At 41.6% G+C, this 21495-nt stretch overlaps 1 pseudogene; it reads right to left on the bottom strand.

The window, feature by feature from the left end:
* Window positions 1-6460: 6460 nt before the first annotated feature.
* Window positions 6461-7652, bottom strand: LOC139464087 (uncharacterized; annotated as a pseudogene).
* Window positions 7653-21495: the final 13843 nt, after the last annotated feature.

Below are 21495 nucleotides of genomic sequence, written 5' to 3'. Positions count from 1 at the left end.
GATAAGCGTTTATTGAGTTTTAGGGCATACACTATTTTGGAACTGTTTCTTTGTTCCTTTGTATTTCAGTATTTTGGAAGCCAGTTTGAGGATGCAGCTGGCTTTGGCACTCATTTCCCGGCTTGTAATTTGGATCAATGCTGTGGCAATGGACTCTATAATTTTGTTTGTTTTCTGAGCCTTATGTCTACCATGAGCTGCTGTTTTCTTTGCCTTGACTGACTTGTTGGCTGTGTGGCTCAGTTTGAGTATTAAAAAGGCATACATAGGGTTTGATTTGGGGAGCTTGGGTCTTTTTGCGTTTTGCAGTGGCTTTGTGTCTGTGAGCAAGCGGATTAGTGCTCACAGATTCCATTGTTTGCTCAGTGCTCTCAGATTCCATTGTTTGCTCAGTGCTCACAGATTCCATTGTTTGCTCAGTGCTCGCAGATTCCATTGTTTGCTCAGTGTCGCAGATTCCATTGTTTGCGCAGTACAGTGATCAGTAGTCGCTTTGCTTTTTTAGACCTCAGTGGGTTGGACAGATTCAGATTCAGATTGCTGAGTAGGCATTTTATTAATGTGTTTTGGACATTTTGGCGCCAAGGATGAATGACCCTCTTTCTTGCAGATTGTACACTATATGTTGCTGTTTTCTTTGCAAGAAACTCGGGAGCAGTTTTTGCACTTGGGTGGCTGGTTGCATAATGTGGTGGTGGTCGGGGGACTGACTGGCCTAGTAATGTGAGTATTACTACTCGTGTGTTGGTTGTGCCCATTCATCTGCACCTGAACGCTGACAGGTTTGTTGGTTGAGTGATTTTCTTTGGGTTTTGACAGACAATTTGATAAAGCTGGTCGTTGGTGATCTTTGTACAGCACACCTGACATAACTAAGCCACTTTTGGGCATCCCGTTTTAGTTTGATTTCGTTTTTGTTTATGGGCATGTCAGTTGACTCTGTAAGGCTGTCCCTGACAACATACCCTCTTCCACACTTATTTATTCTAATAATCATTTTGTGCTTCACAACCCGAAGGGGGTTTATGATTAAGGGGATGTAATGTACAAGCCTTTTGTATATTTCGGTCAGTATACAGTGAGATAATCATATTGTACATGTTGTACATGATACAGCATACAACCGTAAAGATATACGTTTTTGCCACATGAATTAACTCATATCACCACTGATCTTACTGACTGTTTGTTTAATGTGCAAAAACAAAATGTGAACACGTTCTAAATCACCTATTTTGATTTGGCAACATGATAGTTTGTGTGACGTGATCTATATTCGTGAGTCTGTCCCACGAAACTACTTCTTGTAGCATAATGGCTTTAATCTGCCTTGTATTGCTACAAAATTGCATCTAGACCATCTAAATGGCCATAGCCATGACACGAAGTAGGATAACTTCTGTCACTGGTGGAATGCAATTTTCCTACGTCCCTGCAACGACCGTATCCTCGTACGAGAGACTACTTCTGGTATGACGTAACTTTGATGACAGTTTTATCAGTTGTAAAAATTCTGAGGCGAGAGAGAGATTGCCGGTTCGATCCGAGAGATGTGAGTTGTCATTCACGTATATTTCTTATATATTTTCTTAACTGAATGAAATACTGAAAAGAATAATTATATTTTTGTAATGTAATAAATGTTTTTGTGTATTTCTTAATTGTGAAATTGTTATTGATAATGTAATAGGCGCCCTCTAAAGCCTGTAAAAGGTGCCCAGTGACAGTAGACTTATAGAGATAGTTGACAAAAGGTCAGATGTTATACTGCGGTGTTTTGCATTGTGTTCTCTTCTCCCTGTGCAGTATTCTTTTGTCTATACGTTCTAGGAGGCTCCTGACCAGCTTACCAGTTCTAATTATAAACAAAACACAAAGAATGACATTGAATTTAAAGTTTATTTAACAGGAAAAAAAAAACAGGCGCAAAAACCTTCTCTTATCTATAACCTACGTAATTTTCCCCCTTCCCTACCTACGTAAACCTATTCAACCTTATTACTTAAACTTGTACTCTTAACCACCCCTCTAACTTAACTACCAAAAGTAAAACATCTATAAAACAAACCTATTAAATACCTACTCTACTTTTCCCCCACCCATACCTCTTAATGTAACATCTCAACAAAAGCCCTATAATAAATAATAAATTATCCTGGTTCAGGACGTGGGATTCGACCGTACCTAACCAGATACTGGTGAGTGACAACTGACGATTCCCTACCCAGGGTAGCCTTATAAAGCCAACACGCGGACCATGTGACCAGGAGAACAGACACAACCAACGAACACGCTCCTTACATCTCGGCTCTCCCAATCATGGCTTCTGCCTAGCCGAGCATGCAAGAAGCATGGTAACGTCACGTCTTCACAGCCACAACGTCGGCGTTGGCATAAGCTTCTACACAAGGACTACAAAGATAGGTACTACGTCAGCCGTTCAACTCCCTCTTAAACTAACCCACCCACTACGTTCTTAAATATATATATTTATATATACCATACCCATAATAACCCCAAGTCCCCGCACGAATTCTAACAGCGGCTGGTGTTCTAACTGCCCCCTCTGAATAGGATCCCTCCGTATCCGCAAATGTGAGGTCTTGGACCTCTGCGGCATCGGGGTCATCCTCTGGTTGATTCAACTAATTCCTGGGACATGGAGTACCCTCAAAAATGTTTTCATTGATCTACATGGACGCTGATAACTGGCTTCTCCTGACTCCTCTGGATTTGATACGTAGTAGGGGACAGATGGCCTACTACCAAATAGGGCCCATCCCATCCTAACCCTAGCTTTTGATTGGCCTTGGCAGATACCATCGCCAAACAAAGGAGCCTCCTTCATATGATCTTGCCTTCAACTTGTGGTCATAGTTTCTCTTCTGTAATTGAGCGTCTCTACCTTGCTGGTCATTTGCAAACACGGTGGTCTCCCTCAACCATTTCACATATTCAATAGGGCAACGGTCACAGTCAGTTGCAGGTGGGGTGAGCAGTGTTCGGAGGCTCTATACGCCATGAGTAAGTACGATAGATGGTCCTGCCATTCTGAGGGTTCCTGATCAGAGTAAATGCTCAGCATCTGCCTTATGGTCCTATTGAAGCGTTCAACTAACCTGTCTGATTGAGGTCTATAAGGGGTAGTTCTGGTTTTATCAATCCCTAACAAAATGGCACAATTCTTTGAATAAATGGGACTCGAACTCTCTCACCTGGTCGGTGTGAATCAGCTCAGGACATCCAAATCTACAGATCACCTCAGACACTAATTTGTCGGCGACAGTTAATGCTGTATGATCTCTCAAGCAAACGCTTCCTTCCATTTGGGGTAATAATCTCCAACTACCATAATGTACTCATTGCCATTTCTACTTATAGGTAAAGGACCAACAATATCTATGGCCAGACATTCCATAGGAGCCCGTACAGTAAACTGTTGTAATGGAGACCTGCCTCGTCCTGGACCTTGTTTACAGCGTGCGCACAAGTCACAAGATTTCAACTATCTTTTAATGTCTTTAGACATTCCTGGCCAATAAAATCTGGTTTTGATAGATTTCACAGTTTTATCTCGACTGAAGTGCCCAGCTGTACGTGAAGTATGCAAATATTCAAAAATTGATGTACATACAGCTGTTGGTGCTACCAACTGTTAAACGAGAGCCAAAAATATCAGATTCTACCTTGGGGTAAAACAGTCTGTTCTTCAGCCTAAGATCTTGCCATTGTCCCCATAGCATCTTTGCATCTGAACTCCAACCTATGATTTCTGATTTCTCAGGTTGCTGACAATCAACTGACAACAACTTCAATACTGGACCTATGCCAATGTCAGCTAGTTGCCAATTGAGCAACTCATCCCGAGTCCACACTGGTAACCAGTTAGCCACACTGCCAGGGGCTGCAGAGTCACTGAATAGTCTACAACCTACTCCAGAACTACCAGAGCTGTCATCTGTAGAATTCCCATTTTCCTCTGAATCTGTAGGAATAACATTCCTCTCCTCTACTTCTACCGGACTGACAGGTTCAGGTGAATGAACACGGCTTTCTGCAACTTGCAGATCATCAATAGGCTCTTTTGATGAGACTAACTGACTATCATGCTGACTACAAGCCAAATCCGGAGAATCACAATCAAGACACTTCTCAAAAGTACACCTTCGCTGTGACCTACGTGACATCACATCCGCATTCTGATGCTTTCTACCAGGCCTATACTGGATCTCAAAATCATAGGTTTTTACAACACTATGCCACCTGGCTAATATTCCTTCTGGATCCTTGAAGTTTTGCAGCCAAATCAAAGGACAAACTTTCTGCCATATAGAAGCTCAGGTTTGGTTGTGCAATAGTTGCATTGTGACGGTCCCATAGTATGACTTGCATACAAAAGAACTTTTTCATCTCCTTCCTGCACCTGGGACAATACTGCACCTATACCGAACCCACTAGCATCCGTATCAAGCACATAAAGTCCTTCGTCATGAGGAAAAGCAAGTACTGGAGCAGTTACGAGACACTGCTTCAACTGATCAAACGCCTTCTCACAATCCTTAGTCCATTGAAATGGTATACCCTTTCGAGTGAGCTTCACCATAAGAGAAGCGATATCCGAGAAGTTATTTACAAACTGCCTATAGTAACCTACAAGACCTAAGAAACTGTGAATATCTGACCGGGTTTCCCTTCTAGGCCAATTTTCGACAGCTTTTACCTTTTCTGGACTACATCTAAGACCATTGCCTGAGACTATGTGTCCTAGAAAAGCAACTTCAGGTTGATAGAGCATACACTTTTTAGGTTTGAGTTTCAAATTTGCCTGTCGAAACTGAATGAAAACTAACCTAAGATTGGTTAAAGCAGATTGAAAATATGACCCAAAAAGGATGACATCGTCCAGGTAACACAGACACTTTTTCCACTTTAATTTTCCCAGTACCCTGTCCATCAATCTCTTGAAAGTAGCTGGAGTGTTAGTGAGACCAAACGGCATGACATTGAACTGATGGAGTCCGACATTAGTAGCGAAAGCGGTTTCATGCTTATCTTTCGGATTCATTTTGACTTGCCAATATCCACAAGCTAAGTCAAGGGTACTAAACCAATGACAACCACCTAACGATTCAAGTGTTTCATCTATTCGAGGCAGTTGATAGGCATCTCGTAAAGTGACATCATTCAATTTCCTAAAATCAATACAGAACCTGCAGGATCCATCTTTCTTGGTTACTAGAAAAACAGGAGCAGACCAAGGACTACTACTAGACTCTATAATATTCTGTTGCAACATCTTGTCAATTTCCGCCTCTACTAACTGTTTCTTAGTTAAAGGAACCCTCCTAGCAGGTAATTTGATGGTATGTGTAATCTCAACCATCTGCCCTAACAAACCATCTTCACCGACGAAAACATCCTGAATTTCTCCAACTAAATCAGAAACAGACTGTTTTTGGCTATCTGAAAGATCAGTGGAACAGTGATCAACCAGTGACGGCAAGCGACTTGGTAAGCCCTGGCATTCAGCCTTAGCGGTAACAACATCCTCACACGCTACCATCTGTTCTACCATGCCAACTGTACCCATTACTGATGAACTATCTACAGTCACCCTCTTGCTATTCATATTCAGCACTGAAATGACTACTACACCCTTGTCAGGTTGGACTAGACTCCTAGCCACAAAACTTCCCTTGTATCTCCAATAATTGTTTGGCTCAACCAAACCCGAATCAGCACCAAATGAACCGTCAACAATACATTTGATTAATTTCTCAGAATTCTCAGGAACAATAACCTCATCAATAATTCTGACCCGTGCACAATTGCTTGTGTTCAATTTGTACAACTTGAGGCTACCTCTAGATGTAGACAGTGTCTTTCGTCTCACATATACCTCACCATCATAATCCTCCAGGAAATCCATGCCAAGAATACTACCCATAGTACCCCAATCTGCAACCACAAACTCTTGTTGAAACTGCACGTTTCCAACACAAAACTCAAAACAAGCAGAACCGGGAACAACTATAGGTGTACCATTGGCCGTAAAGAAATCTTTATGAACTTCCTTCAGTTTATCATCCTGTAAACCCAGTTTAAGGACATCATCTTGTGAGATAATCGAGACTGGAGACCCAGTATCCAACAACAGCCTTGAGGTAACCCCTTTTATGAGAACATCTATATACAAATATTTCTGAGGCTTCAAAGAATGCAAAAACAATTTTCTCCTGTGGACTAGACATACCAGTCCGTGTTGACGAAGATGACTTCATCGGTTTCCCTACACCTGATGCTGACAAAGATAACCTCTCTCCCAACCCAACACCATGGAGTGAAGATTGCTTCACCAAGGGATCTACACTATTCCCTACCAACTTTAGTAAATCTACTTGCACTCCAACATCAACAGTTAAAATGGGTTTGTCTTTCACATAAGATAACTTCACCGGAACTACATCTTCGCATGGCCTACCCATCTGCCCAACATTGGCTGAAATCCCAGCCTCGATCTCAGGCTCATGTAGTTTCCCGATTCAGGTTTATTAGTAACAGACTGATCCGGTAAGCCAAGCTTTGATAAGTTAGGACACCTGTCACGAAAAATGACCTGGTTGATTGCAGACAAAGCATGTATTGGGCATAACACTACGTAAGCTACATTTGAAACTTTCCAGACGATCATCTATCATCTTAGCAACTGCCTCAAGTGTCATCCCAGTACTACCAACTGGTTGAACAGTTTGATTAATTCCTGCTACCCTGTCTAAAGTTTCAGGTTTCTTTCTCCTGCTACCATCGACAGCTTCAAACTCCATGGCGTATGAAATAGCATTTTCAAGTGTTTGGGGATGTGCAAAGGTGACATGTTTCCTCATGTCAAAGCTATGCAGGCCAGTTAAGAACTGATCAATTAAATGTACCTCTAGTGATGAATAAGTGCTGGTAGGATAAGCTGAATTTGCTAATCTACGGAGCTGATACCCATAATCCGAAACGGTTTCGTCATGACCCTGTCGACGATTTCGGAATTCACTTCTATAGGCTACATTATGTTCTACTGGGTTGAAACGCTTACTCAATGCACTTTTGACTGCCTGATAACTATTGAGTTGTCCTAACGTAAGATTACTCAGAAGTTTTTGTGCTGCGCCTCTCAAACACATACTAAGTTGTTGAGCCTTTTCATACTCGGTCCACCCATTCCATGAAGCAACTTCTTCAAAATGAACAATATAATCTTGCCAATCACATGACGTCCTGTCAAATTTGTCAGGTCTAACTTCCCGATGAGAAACCCTAGTCTTCTCAAATTCTGACAAAACAGTGCCTGCTGTATTTAATGGCCTTACACTATCAAATCCTCTGGGACTCTGAAAATCAACCCTTGACCTATCCTGTGATATTTCTGGTGTACTGAAATAAACAGAACGGCCACTCGTCATGATGCCGTCTGGTAAAGAGTGACCCAACCACCGATAATCAGCGTTCCGATGTGCAGGTGCATTATACCCTGACCCCAAATATGTATCCCTGCCAGCCTGTCCACTCCTTAAACCGACAGCATCTCCTACAACAGGTAGAGGTGTGTACGGTGTAGATGTAGGATACATATTTTGCCGAGGTGGTGATAACTCACTTGTCATATCAATAAGTGGTTCCTGTGGATTAACACCGGCACTACCAAGAAAATTATCATCATCAGTCTCAGGCAAAACTGACCAATTTAAACCTAAACCTTCAGTCATATTTTCACTTGAATTTTAATTTAGTTTTCAGAAGCTGACTATAACTAGAAATTGAAAAATATAACCCAATCCTGGTCTTGACACCAAATCTGTAATGGGCGCCCTCTAAAGCCTGTAAAAGGTGCCCAGTGACAGTAGACTTATAGAGATAGTTGACAAAAGGTCAGATGTTATACTGCTGTGTTTTGCATTTTGTTCTTTTGTCATAGCGACTGATTTACGACACCCATTGTCTAAAGAGCATTTAATTGCAAAGGCTCATTACCCTGGAGCCATGACATCTTTATGCCTTGAAACACTTAATTACTGTTATTTATAAGATGCTAATCCTATTTGTTAATCCCCATTTTTGTGTACATCGACCGTCTGCCATCCTGAACAAGATGTGCAAGTATGTCACTGATGATTTACTGTTTACATTTATATTTATTACTTACTAAATGTCAGGTGACCTTGGCTATATAAGCCTTGGTCCAGAAAGGAGGAAAAAAGAAAGGTCTTACCCTTAGCCTAGGTAGGGTTAGGCTGGTTGCTCCGGGGCACCAAGACAACAACCACAACCACTATGTGCTGACCTGGCACATAGTGTCTTTTGTATGTATATATCTACATGTATAAAGTAAAACTGTATATACCGCAAGCCATCGTCTCCAAGTTGTCACTTCCTACTGAGAACCATACGTCGGTCCCTTGCATATACGAGTATGCAAATTGTTCATTAATCAACTCCAGGCCGACACGCATTGTTAATTTGGTGGAGAATCCGGGTATGACAGACTTCTTAGTCTGTCCTTTCCTGTACCTCTTTGCAGCATGGCATTTGGTTCACAAAACTGTAGGAAGTGACAGTCTTTTATTAAAAGGATATACTACCTTCCTGAAGGCCAATCACCAAGAACGAAGAAACGGCCTGTAACAAGATTGAAGAAGAACAAGAACCTCTCTGATCAAGAACAAGTTCTCCGATCCAAAACCTTCCCTGCTAGAATATCTTAGCAACACTGCTAAGTCTTCCCCTTCAAGATGTCGTTCATGCACATGACCTAAGAAAAGAAGTATACATGCGTACTCCACAGAGATCCGACCACCGCCATCTTCATGCAGACCCTGCTCAATACAGAAACCGCCTTACATGCACCTACAAGATGGACACTGTGTACAAGATATCTCATTGGGACTTACTAATTTGTGTTTACTTATATGGACTCAATCAAGGATATATATTGTGTGACTGTTGAATAGTGCAAGCAGGTATGTTTAATCAAAGCCAGTATATTAATGCCAAAATGTGTCTTTCCAAAATTCAGTTTTGTATGTGTGCAATATACTCCAAATTACATCTTTAGTCAAGCTAGATCTTTGAAGTTATTGTGTAGGGAATCTTTGAAATGTCCCCAGGCCACGCCAGACATATAGATACAGCTAGGGCCCAGACAAACCTAAGCTGTAGGGTTATCGAGTCACACCTTAAAGCTCGACTCGTAATTTCAAAAATCTAAACGACAAAATTTGTCATTTGTTACAAGATATTAATGTGCACAGTTTGGTACAAAATTGAATGTATTGTCTAGGACTTTGAATTCAGATTAGGGATATTCTTGGGTGAGCCAGCCCCACACATATGTTTATTGTATGTCAGTATTAAGTAATTAACAGCACAGCAGTATTCAGCATTTCAGAGTTTTGATGTCGGAATTAAGGATTTTTTTTCTTGGGCATCGCACCCACAATATCTGGGCAAGCTCCGTCAAAGACACGGGAAGAGCACCCATTGTACTTAAAAGGGCAATAGTACCCACAAGTACCGTTTGAGTCACGCGGTAAAGCTAGACTCCTGGTTTCAGATTTCTTTATGCGAAATATTTGCGGAGATGTTTAATTTGTACTTTATATGACATTACTCATTATCATTATTCAGTACTGAGTCGCACTGCCAAACTAGACTCCTGAATTCAAAGCTACTTCAGTGATATATTTATTGAATCTGTGCAAAGCAGTAATTACCTTGTAGTGAAATTGCACATTACAAAGATCACCTCGTTAGTTTTCAAACTGGCACAAAATAAAAATGGCTAGATGATCACTTTCATACTGTCATTGCATAGATATATTTGTTGCATAAGGATTTCATGTAACTGAATTTGTTCACATTTGCAAGGTTGTTTTCGTTGGTGAAAAAGGTCTCACTTATCAATTTGGACTCACGTAAGCTTGGGGTCCTAGCTTCACGTAACGGAGGGAAGTTTTCATAGCGACTGATTTACGACACCCATTGTCTAAAGAGCATTTAATTGCAAAGGCTCATTACCCTGGAGCCATGACATCTTTATGCCTTGAAACACTTAATTACTGTTATTTATAAGATGCTAATCCTATTTGTTAATCCCCATTTTTGTGTACATCGACCGTCTGCCATCCTGAACGAGATGTGCAAGTATGTCACTGATGATTTACTGTTTACATTTATATTTATTACTTACTAAATGTCAGGTGACCTTGGCTATATAAGCCTTGGTCCAGAAAGGAGGAAAAAAGAAAGGTCTTACCCTTAGCCTAGGTAGGGTTAGGCTGGTTGCTCCGGGGCACCAAGACAACAACCACAACCACTATGTGCTGACCTGGCACATAGTGTCTTTTGTATGTATATATCTACATGTATAAAGTAAAACTGTATATACCGCAAGCCATCGTCTCCAAGTTGTCACTTCCTACTGAGAACCATACGTCGGTCCCTTGCATATACGAGTATGCAAATTGTTCATTAATCAACGTCAGGCCGACACGCGTTGTTACTTTTCTCCCTGTGCAGTATTCTTTTGTCTCTACATTCTAGGAGGCTCCTGATCGGCTTACCAGTTCTAATTATAAACAAAACACAAAGAATGACGTTGAATTTAAAGTTTATTTAACAGGAAAAAAAAACAACAGGGGCAAAATCCTTCTCTTATCTATTACCTACGTAATTTTCCCCCTTCACTACCTACGTAAACCTATTCAACATTATTACTTAAACTTGTACTCTTAACTACCCCTCTAACTTAACTCCCAAAAGTAAAACATCTATAAAACAAACCTATTAAATACCTACTCTACTTTTCCCCCACCCATACCTCTTAATGTAACATCTCAACAAAAGCCCTATAATAAATAATAAATTATCCTGGTTCAGGACGTGGGATTCGACCGTACCTAACCAGATACTGGTGAGTGACAACTGACGATTCCCTACCCAGGGTAGCCTTATAAAGCCAACACGCGGACCATGTGACCAGGAGAACAGACACAACCAATGAACACGCTCCTTACATCTCGGCTCTCCCAATCATGGCCGAGCCGAGCATGCAAGAAACGTGGCATCGTCACGTCTTCCTAGCCATTACGCCCGTGTGGGCACAAGCTTCTACACAAGGACTACAAAGATAGGTACTACATCAGCCGTTCAACTCCCTCTTAAACTAACCCACCCACTACGTTCTTAAATATATATATTTATATATACCATACCCATAATAACCCCAAGTCAACCACAATAAGTTAAATACAGTCGTGCCCCGCTTATACGGACTTCAGATATCCGGAAACCTCGGTTCCCGGACGATTTTCATTCAAAACGAAATAATTACTATATAAATTTACCCGTATATCCGGAAATTCAGTTTCCGGAACCGGACGGTCATTTTCATACACAAAACACTGAAATGCACTCAAAATTGTCTCACTTATCCGGACAGTACACTTCCGCTGGTGGTAATATCTTTGATTCGTGAGAAGTCAATTAACCAGTGACACTGAGTTACGTTGAACTTCATTACGTATTACGAGAACATTACGAGGCATTGTTTTATATCTAGGGATTAAGATTACCTTGTGTATTTTCTCGTAAACTAAGCCGGAAACAGCAATCAGCTGTACACACGTTTTCTTGGAATCGACCGGTGATTCGGTAAAGACACACCCAATGATATAACTTTATAGGATTTTTAATGCAAGGATCGACAACAATTGTATCTGAAACTATTTTTTTTTATCAGGAATAATATATTCCATTATTTTCTTAATTATATGCAGCCTTTACTAAACATATCTAAAATAATAATAACCCTAAGCGAAGCAGCTGATCGCTATTCTCGGGTATTATTTTTTACATGGAACCAGTCTGACCAGTCACCGTCAAGGCTCACGCGCACGTGATCGCGTGATCGCGAGAATTTCATGTTGACATAGAATCGTCAAACAAAAACAAATATGACTTTTAACGAGTCAAAGTATGTCATTTATGATATATGTATCCATTCTCTGTCAACTAAAGTTCGTTTCAAGGCGTCAATAGCGGTATTCTGACCGTGGTTGCTGTTAATAACGGTGAGTTGTGCGATCTTCCGATCGCTTCACACACGATTTCGCCGAAATTAATAAAAACAATATGTATAAGGAATTTTGTCATGAGTTGCATAATTGAAGGGAAGTAACTCTTCCAGTAAGAAGCTGGTTTCAGTTATACGGAAATTCGTTTATACGGACGAATTGTGAAATGACGCAAGTGTCCGTATAAACGAGGCACGACTGTAATTAAAACTGTGTGGTTGGTGGTATTGGGAGTGATCCACCATTTGCTACCCAAAGCTCTACCCCAATACCCACCCCCTGAACCGTTACAGTTTTAAGGTGGCAGCGATGGGATCCATTGTGGATCTCATATATAAATAAAGTAAGAATAATATTTCACAAATATTCCAAATTGATAAGATTCCATAAGCTAAATGTTTTGTGACAAAAAATTATATGGAAAAGTTAAATGGAAAATAATTATCTATCAAGTCCCTGTCAAGGAGAGTGGATCATGTTAATAATCCGGCTGGAAATTTACACTCTAGCCATGTGTCCAATATTTCGGTGCTAAGTTCTGGTGAAAAAACTAGCACTCGGTTTCCAGATGTTGACTTTGCTCAACCATCCAGACATGCACTGTCTGAGCAACTCAATGCTGTGAGTCCAGAAAATTCACCTGCTGTTATTTCTGTAGGTAGAGTTAAAAATGATCTGCAGGTGACGAGACAACCAGAATATTCTGACCCTAGGGTCAGTGAATACTTGTCATCCAGGTCACACAGTGAAGATTGTTTGCCAAATGTTCCTAGTGTGTACCCTGAGAATCAGTTTTCACAGACTAGTTATAATTACCCATACACTGGTCAAACCGGGTACCCAGTACTTGCTCCACCATCAATGGTGAGTTCAGACAAAAATCTAATTGGTCTAGTGTCACAATTGTCCAGTAGTGTACTGGGTCTTGCACACTCTGGACAGATACCCCCCAAGGGGAGATCATTCAATTGAAAGAATATCTCGCGAATTACCTAAATTTAATGGCCAAGGAGATTATCGTGCTTTCGAAGCACAGTTTAAGAATCTGGCTGCACAGTCATGCTGGGATAATACCCAGGCAGCCCAAATGTTGGGATGTGCTATGGAGGGTGTAGCCCAGCAGTTTTATGCAGGCCTTCCTGAGCAGGAGCGACTGGATTACCAGTGGCTTTCACACACTCTGCACAGGCGGTATGGAACAGTATTCCAGATGTTAAACGTGAAGAGCTGATGAGGCGAAGCCGTAAGTCCAGTGAGAAAATTGCCGACTTACGGCATTCTGGGTATAGATGTACTGGATAGACTGGAGGGTCTGATCACCATCCCTGGGTCAGGATCTGGTTGATGGGCAGGTGGTTACCAACTGTGAGGGCTGAAACCACTGTCATCGTTGCAGATGATCTCTCTTTGCCGCCCCTTTCTGTATCTTTTATCCAAGTGAGCTTGCCTAAACTTCATTGGGAACGGTCCTCGATCCTGATAGAACCCTGCAGGGAGATTTTATTCACACATGGTATAATCATTGGCAATTCAGTAGTCACAAATTGTAATAAGGCAGCTACAGTTAAGGTTAGAATTATTAGGCTAAGGGAAGAATTATTGGTCAGTGTCAGTGTTGTTGTGTTATGTTTGTTTACATATGGTGAGCGCCAATGTGCACGCGCTACTACGTCATAAGTCACATGCCCCAGCATTGGGAGTGACGTCATGACTATGTACCTGCAGTTAGTTAGGAATAAATCATTGTTCAGTTCAGACGTCTTCTTGCTTGATGTTCCTCCCAGCCTAGGTGCGGGTCGTACAAGTACCTGAGCATGATGTGCAGTTTTACAAATACATTACAGTGGCGACGAGGATAAAAACTTCAAACTACGGAAATATTACGTGCAAGGATGAATTTTACAATTGGCCTTTGCTGATACACATTTTTATTCAGCAGTGCGGTTTTTTTTGCAAATGATAGTGGGACTGCTCATGATCATCACAATGGCGGGCATCATTGGTGAAGTTGGACAATTTGACGAAAATAAGGAAGATTAGTCGTCGTATGCAGAAAGAGTATTTCTGTTCTTTTGACGCAAACGAAATTCCGAACGAACGAAGAGTGCCAGAACATATGGAGCGCTACAATCTTTACTTTTGCCTGCGAGACCGCAAGACCACAGATTGGATTACTTAGTGACACGTCTACAGAATCACTACATGCCCAGACCACTCGTCATTGCAGAAAGATACAGATTTCACAAACGAATGCAAAGTGAAAGTGAAACAGTTGCACAATATTTAGTTGCATTGAAGGGACTTTCGCGAAACTGTGAGTTTGGCGCTACATTAAATGAGAGGCTGCGGGACCAACTTGTGCTTGGTTTGAGAACTATTTCGATTCAAAGGAAATTGTTAGCAGAAAATGACCTGACAGTTGACCAGGCATTGGCAATTGCAAATTCGATGGAATTAGCGGCCAAGGTCTGTGATGAGCTTAGCCGAGACACGGAAGTGTTTTTGTTCAACAGCAAACCTAGGACTGGAAATACTAAGTTCTGTTATCGTTGCGGTAACTCATTTCACCTTGCCAACAATTGCAGATTTAAGGATACAGTGTGTTTGTTCTGTGGCAAACGAGGCCATCTGCAGGCAGTTTGTCGGATGAAGATTTCTGGTCGTGACCCAGGATCAAGTTCAAGGTCAACTGGAAATGTAAATGTAAACAATGGCGGTAAGAAACCAAATTCTCGCATAAATGCCATTGACATAACTGACAATGATAATGATTTCATTGTCGATGATCTATCAGAGTGTTTGAATCAGATGTTTGCCATGCCCGGAAGTTCTGGGGTTTTGTGGGTCACAGTCAACATAAACGGTACTGACCTAAAAATGGAACTGGATACTGGTTCGCAAAATTCCATCATTACTGAAGAAGTGTACAAGGATCGTTTTAACGGATGTCACTTGGTTGAGGCCACAGTACCTATGAGAACTTACACAGGTGAGCGTGTTACAAACTTTGGCATACTGAAAGTTGATGTTGCAAATGGAAATGATGTGAACAACTAGGATTTGCATGTTGTAAAAGGGGAAGGGCCCCCTCTGCTAGGTAGAGCATGGCTACCATATGTGGACATTGATTGGAAAAAGCTAGGTGATGATATTCACATGTCTAGCGAATATTCAAGTCAGGAAAAGTTGGAAGAGATACTTGTGAAGTACTGTGATGTTTTCTCAGAAGAAATTGGTAGAATAAAAGGTATTAAAGCTCACCTGTCTGTCAAAGACATGAAAGCAAGGCCTGTACCTTATGCTTTACAGGACAGGGTGAAGGAAGAGATTACTGGAATGGAGAAGAATGGGGTATTGTTTAAAGTGGATCACAGTGAGTGGGCAACTCCGATTGTACCTGTTATCAAAGGGGATCTAACAGTGAGAATTTGTGGGGACTTCAAGTCTACAGTGAACCCAGTGTTGAATGTTAACAAGTACACATTGCACAAAATAGAAGATTTGTTTGCTTCTCTGACTGGTGGAAGAACATTTTCCAAAATAGACTTAGCACATGCATATCAACAGATGGGAGTTGATTTAGATTGTCAGAAATATTTGACAATTAACACACCCAAGGGACTTTACAGGTATACCTGTCTTGCTTTTGGCATCGCCTCTGCACCAGCCATATTTCAGGCCACAATTGACCAGATATTGCAAGGCTTGGACAAAGTCGTGTGTCATCAAGGTGACATTTTAGTGACCGGATCAAGTGATAAAGAACATTTCAGAAATCTAGAGGTTGCATGAATATGGTTTGAGAGTGAAGAGGGGAAAGTGCAAGTTTTTTGTCGATTCAGTCAAGTATCTTGGTCATGTGATAGATAGTGAAGGACTTCACACAGCTAAGGATAAAGTACAGGCCTTAACTGACGCTCCAAGACCAGAGAATATATCGCAACTACGTTCATTTTTGGGTGATGTGAACTTATTATGGGCGGTTTTTGGAGCATTTATCTACGGTACTACATCCACTAAATGACTTACTGAGGAAAGATAAGAAGTGGGCATGGTCTTCCCATTGTCAAGAAGCTTTCAAGAAATGCAAGTGCATGATTGCCAGCTCGGATGTGGTATGTCATTACGATCCTTCACTACCCATACGCCTTGCATGTGATGCTTCGTCATATGGTGTTGGGGCAGTACTATCACATGTTACAACAGATGGTTTGGAAAGGCCCATTGCATTTGCTTCTCGCACACTGAAGAAAGCTGAGAGTGGATATTCTCAAATAGAGAGTGGATATTCTCAAATTGACAAAGAAGCTTTGGGGATTATTTTTGGTGTAAAACGGTTTCACCAGTACATTTATGGCAGACATTTCACATTAATCACAGATCATCGCCCACTGACTGTTTTGTTTGGAGCTGGAAGACCGGTGCCTACAATTGCGGCTGCTCGGATGCTGAGATGGGCACTCTTCCTTAGTGCATATGATTATGAGATTGAGTATCCAGACTTCCACTTGTCAATGTTACCAGGTAGCAGAAAGAATCACTAGATGACGTGGAGATGTTTTACAACTGACAGTTTGAGCAACTACCAGTTACTACTGCTGATGTTAGAAACGAAACAAGACGTGATCCTCTACTGTCTCAAGTGTACACAGCGGTGATGAATGGATTGACAAGAGAGCATGGGGAAGATTTCATAAAGAAAGCATATCACAGTCGAAGGTTTGAACTCACTGTACATATGGGCTGTGTGATGTGGGGAATCAGAGTAGTAGTTCCCTCTAAACTGAGACAGACTGTGTTGCAAGAATTACACACTGGACATTTTGGAGTTGTGAAAATGAAATCTGTAGCAAGAAGTTACATTTGGTGGCCTGGGATAGAAGGTGAAATAGAGGGAATTGCCAAAACATGTTCAACATGCCAGAACACTCACAACAATCCACAGTTAGCCCCTGTACACCCATGGGCCTGGCCGTCACGTCCATGGACCCGCATTCATCTTGACTTTGCAGGGCCATTTATGGGTCACATGTTTCTGTTAACTGTAGATGCATTCTCAAAATAGCCAGAAATTGTAGTAATGAATTCTACAACATCTAGTGCTACAGTGAAGGAAGTTGTGTGCACAGTTCGGTTTGCCACATCAAGTGGTTACAGATAATGGGCCGCAATTTTGTGTCAGAAGAGTTTGAAGCATTTTTTAAATGCAATGGTGTCAAACATATTTTGTCAGCTCCATATCATCCGGCTACTAATTGACAAGCTGAGAGGGCAGTCCAGTCATTCAAACAGGCCATGAAGGCAGCTAAGGAAGACAGTGGATCTGTATTGACAAAGGTTGATCAGTTTCTGCTGGCTTACAGGTCGACTCCTCATTGCACTACCCGTGAAACTCCAGCAAAGTTGTTTCTGGGTCAAGAATTGAGGACAAAGTTAGACTTGCTGAAACCAGACATTCAGTCTGCTATGTCATCTAAGTTGGCAGGTCAAATGAGTGATCCAGCTGAGACTAGACAACTGCAAGTAAACCAGGAGGTGCCGGGGCGTGATTATCGTGCACATGACAAATGGGTACCCGGGCAAGTTTAGACAAAATATGGAGAGAGACATTATGAAGTTGATGTTGGCGACAGGAGTTGTCGACGCCATATTGATCAACTTCGAGGTAGAATCGCTACAGACATTGTTGGAGGTGACAAACTTTCGACCAAGAGTGGTATGGTGTCAGGACAGACTTATGAGACAAAGATGCCAGGTGCAATAATTGTAACATCTGGTGAGACAGACACTAATGCATGTGGTGATGATTCGGGTAGAACAGGCAAATGGCCAGGTTGAGGGGTTTAACCGAACATTAGCAGCCATGCTTAGCATTTATACTGAAGGGAGACCAAGGTCCTGGGACAAACATCTCCCTTTTGTAATGGCTGCTAATCGAAGCTCAAAGCATGAGCCAACAGGTTTTTACACCAAACAGGTTGGTGCTTGGTAGGCAAGTGGGAATGCCTTACCATCTGGTCACAGGAAATCATAACGAGAATCCTTTGACAAGAGATGACTATGTCAGCGAGGTCAAACAACATTTTGAACATACTTTTGAGTCTGCTCGGAGAAATCTCAGACATTCTTCTGAAGTGCATAAAAAATGATATGACCTGGGGAGCAAGGAATCACGACTTAAAGTCGGACAGCCAGTATGGTTGTTTAACCGCCACAAAGGCTCAAAACTGAGCTACAAATTCATTTCGGTTTGGTGTCAAGGTTGGGTTGTCACTAAGCAAATTGAATCGTATTCAAAATGGTCCAAATAGATCCTCCAGGGTTGTTCATGTTGACCGGTTGTTACCGTATGAGGGTAATGACCCACCAACATGGTGAACTCCTGAGTATAAAGATTGAGTGAATACCTCCCAGTCAGCCATGCTGAAATATTCAGAGATGAGAATTAGTTTAGAAAACAAAACCTTATAAAACAATTCAAAGGCAGTTACAATAGCCTATGTCAAGGTGTAAACATGGATGAGATATGGTATGTTCTGTTAATTGGTTCTTATTGATTTATTTATCCTTGATGCTATCTGGATTTTAAAATTTGGGCGTGTTGGATGCTTTCCAGTAGATATTCCAGAGAATGACCATTTAGAACGCATGAGACATAATGTCTTATTTTCCTAATGGTAGATGTTGGATCAACCATTAGTACTAACGAGACTTATATGAAATGTTATTGTTGTAATAACATAGGAAATGGATATCTCTGATTTACACCTATGCCAATTATATCGAAATGTAAACATTCATAATTAACAAATTCAAATTTATAAATTCTCCCAGGGCTACCAATGTTCCAGACAAGGATATCCTTGACCTTGGTGATGAGGACATGAACTTTGACCAAGAGGCTCGGTCTGAGTCGCCAACTGCCCTGGGTGCATTTGTACAAAACAACCTTTACTACCTATTGGTGTCAGATAGAAGATAAAAAAAATATAATTTGCATGTGGTATCTTCAGAATAAGGAATAAGAATATGGCAAAAATTTAGTTTCAACATTTATCCAATAGAAAAGTAGAAAACAAATATATTATGAAAGAAAAACTAGTGATGTGTTTTCACAACAATGATTTCCTGAAATATTTGTTTTCAAGGAAGATGGGGTGGTATTTAGGTGACACAATCAAAGAGGTATACATGATACTGTTGACATTGACATATCTACAGTGTTAAAGTTATAAATAGTTTTTCGTAATTAATCTTTTCAAAGTAATATCTACATTGTTGTAATATTATTTTATAATGAAGTAGATCTGTGGAGTCCCACAACGTTGTGAGTGCATTTGGTATTTTTAACCACGAACCATACTTCTCTGTGAGAGTTACCTCGCTTATGATAATACACTCTTCAAAAAAAGAAACGTATAGGTGTTTTGAGAATTCCAATTAGATTGTCATAAAGACAATTCTTATGTTTGATATCCGTTAATCATGTCATGTGCATTGCGCACAACCACATCTCAAAATGTTTTTTTGGAAACGTTTATCAGCAAAAATGCAAAGGATGCACGGAAATTGCTTTCAGAAATAGTTTTCAGCACAATGCACATGCAAAGTGTTGGAAACAAGAGTAGAGACACTGACTATAAAAGACCGTACAAAATTCATCAGTTCATTATGAATTTTCTGACGTGATAAGAGAAAGAAAAATGCAAAGATTAACTGCAGCTGACCAAAATATCGCCATTGGATGTTTGGAAGCAGGGGAGTCCCAGTCTGCTGTTGAAAGACACTTCAACGTTCACCAAAGCACCACATCCTGACTATTGGATCGATATACCCGCACTAATTCGACTCAAGGTTATCCCAGAAGTGGAAGACCAAGAGTGACCACCCCTGCTCAGGATTGGTACATCTGGTTGCATCACCTTCGGAATCGCTTTGCTACAGCAACAGACACGGCAGGACAAGTACCTGGTATGTGAAGAATTTCTGACCAAACCATCAGAAATCGTCTGAGGGAAGTGAGAATTCGAGCGAGATGACCAAAAGTTTGACCTGGCTTGCGACGTCTACACCGTCAACGACGTGTCCGGTGGTGCAACAGAGTACAGGCATGGGATCTCAGGAACTGGCGACTCGTTTGGTTCAGCGATGAGTCACGTTTTCTTCTTCAACGACGGGATGGAAGACAACGTGCATACCGACTTCGACATGAACGTTTTGCGCCGAACTGCGTTCAACAGGTGGACCGATTTGGTGGAGGGAGTCATAGTGTGGGGATCCATATCCTACACGGGTAAATCACAGTAAGTGGTTGTCCAGGGCAATCTTACAGCAAACTGATACATAGACCAAATTCTGCGTCCTCACCTGCTCCAAACATTGGACAGCCAGAGGGAGCTGTTCCAACGTGACAACGCTCGGCCCCACACAACACGTGCAACAGTTAATTTCTTTGTTAATGAGAACATCATTGTCCTTCCATGGCCGTCCAAATCGCCTGATCTCAACCCGATTGAACATTTGTGGGACAAACTTGATCGACGCGTCAGTCAACGTCACCAGGGTCCCCACACACTGGCACAACTCGCCAACACCTTACAGGAGGAATGGCGAAAAGTTCCCCACGAAAACATCCGACGACTTGTGCAATCTGTGCCAAGGAGGTGTCGAGCAGTGACGGCTGCAAGAGGTGGTGTGACCAGGTACTGACCATGACGCCCCCTTATGGCTACAGATGTGCAATGACTGAACTGAATTAATGCTGACAATGACGACAATGTTTTTGTCGATCATTGTGTCTAATTTCATTTGATTGTGTTCACGCATATTCTGTGTAGATACTTTTACATCCGCTTAATAAATATCCTTATTTTGTAACTATGCATTTCTTTTTTTTAAGAGTGTATGTTTATTCCTGTAGCCTGACCCCACCCAGCTTATTCCCAATGTCCAAAAGTGCTAATATCTCCCTACAACGGAAACTGGGTCAACGTTTCCCGCACAGCGATATACTGTACGCCTGTCTCCGACTCTGTTGACATGCTCGGGCTGGCCTGCTTTACAGAAATTGGCCAACGTTTCACCAAAGCGAAATGCTGTATGAGAAATAGGTCGGAAAGCGATAGACTAGTACCCTGCCCACAGCCTCCTCGCGGCTGCAGACGAAGAGCGCAAGAAAGGGGAATCCCGATCAGCTGTAGCTATATAGGGTTTTCAATATAGGGCCCAGCACCATCACAAGGCTATGTGATCAGTTTCAACAGCATGGGTCAACACGTGATCGTCCAAGGTCGGGACGACCAAGAGTAGCCACCCCCGTCCAAGATCACTACATCTCCGACCGTACGAAACCGTTAAAGGGCAGCAGATCTTTGAG

This window comes from Haliotis cracherodii, unplaced genomic scaffold, assembly GCF_022045235.1.
Source record: "Haliotis cracherodii isolate W230 unplaced genomic scaffold, xgHalCrac1.p SCAF_16, whole genome shotgun sequence".
Taxonomy (NCBI): Eukaryota; Metazoa; Mollusca; class Gastropoda; order Lepetellida; family Haliotidae; genus Haliotis; species Haliotis cracherodii.
This window is presented reverse-complemented; position numbering and strand designations above follow the sequence as displayed.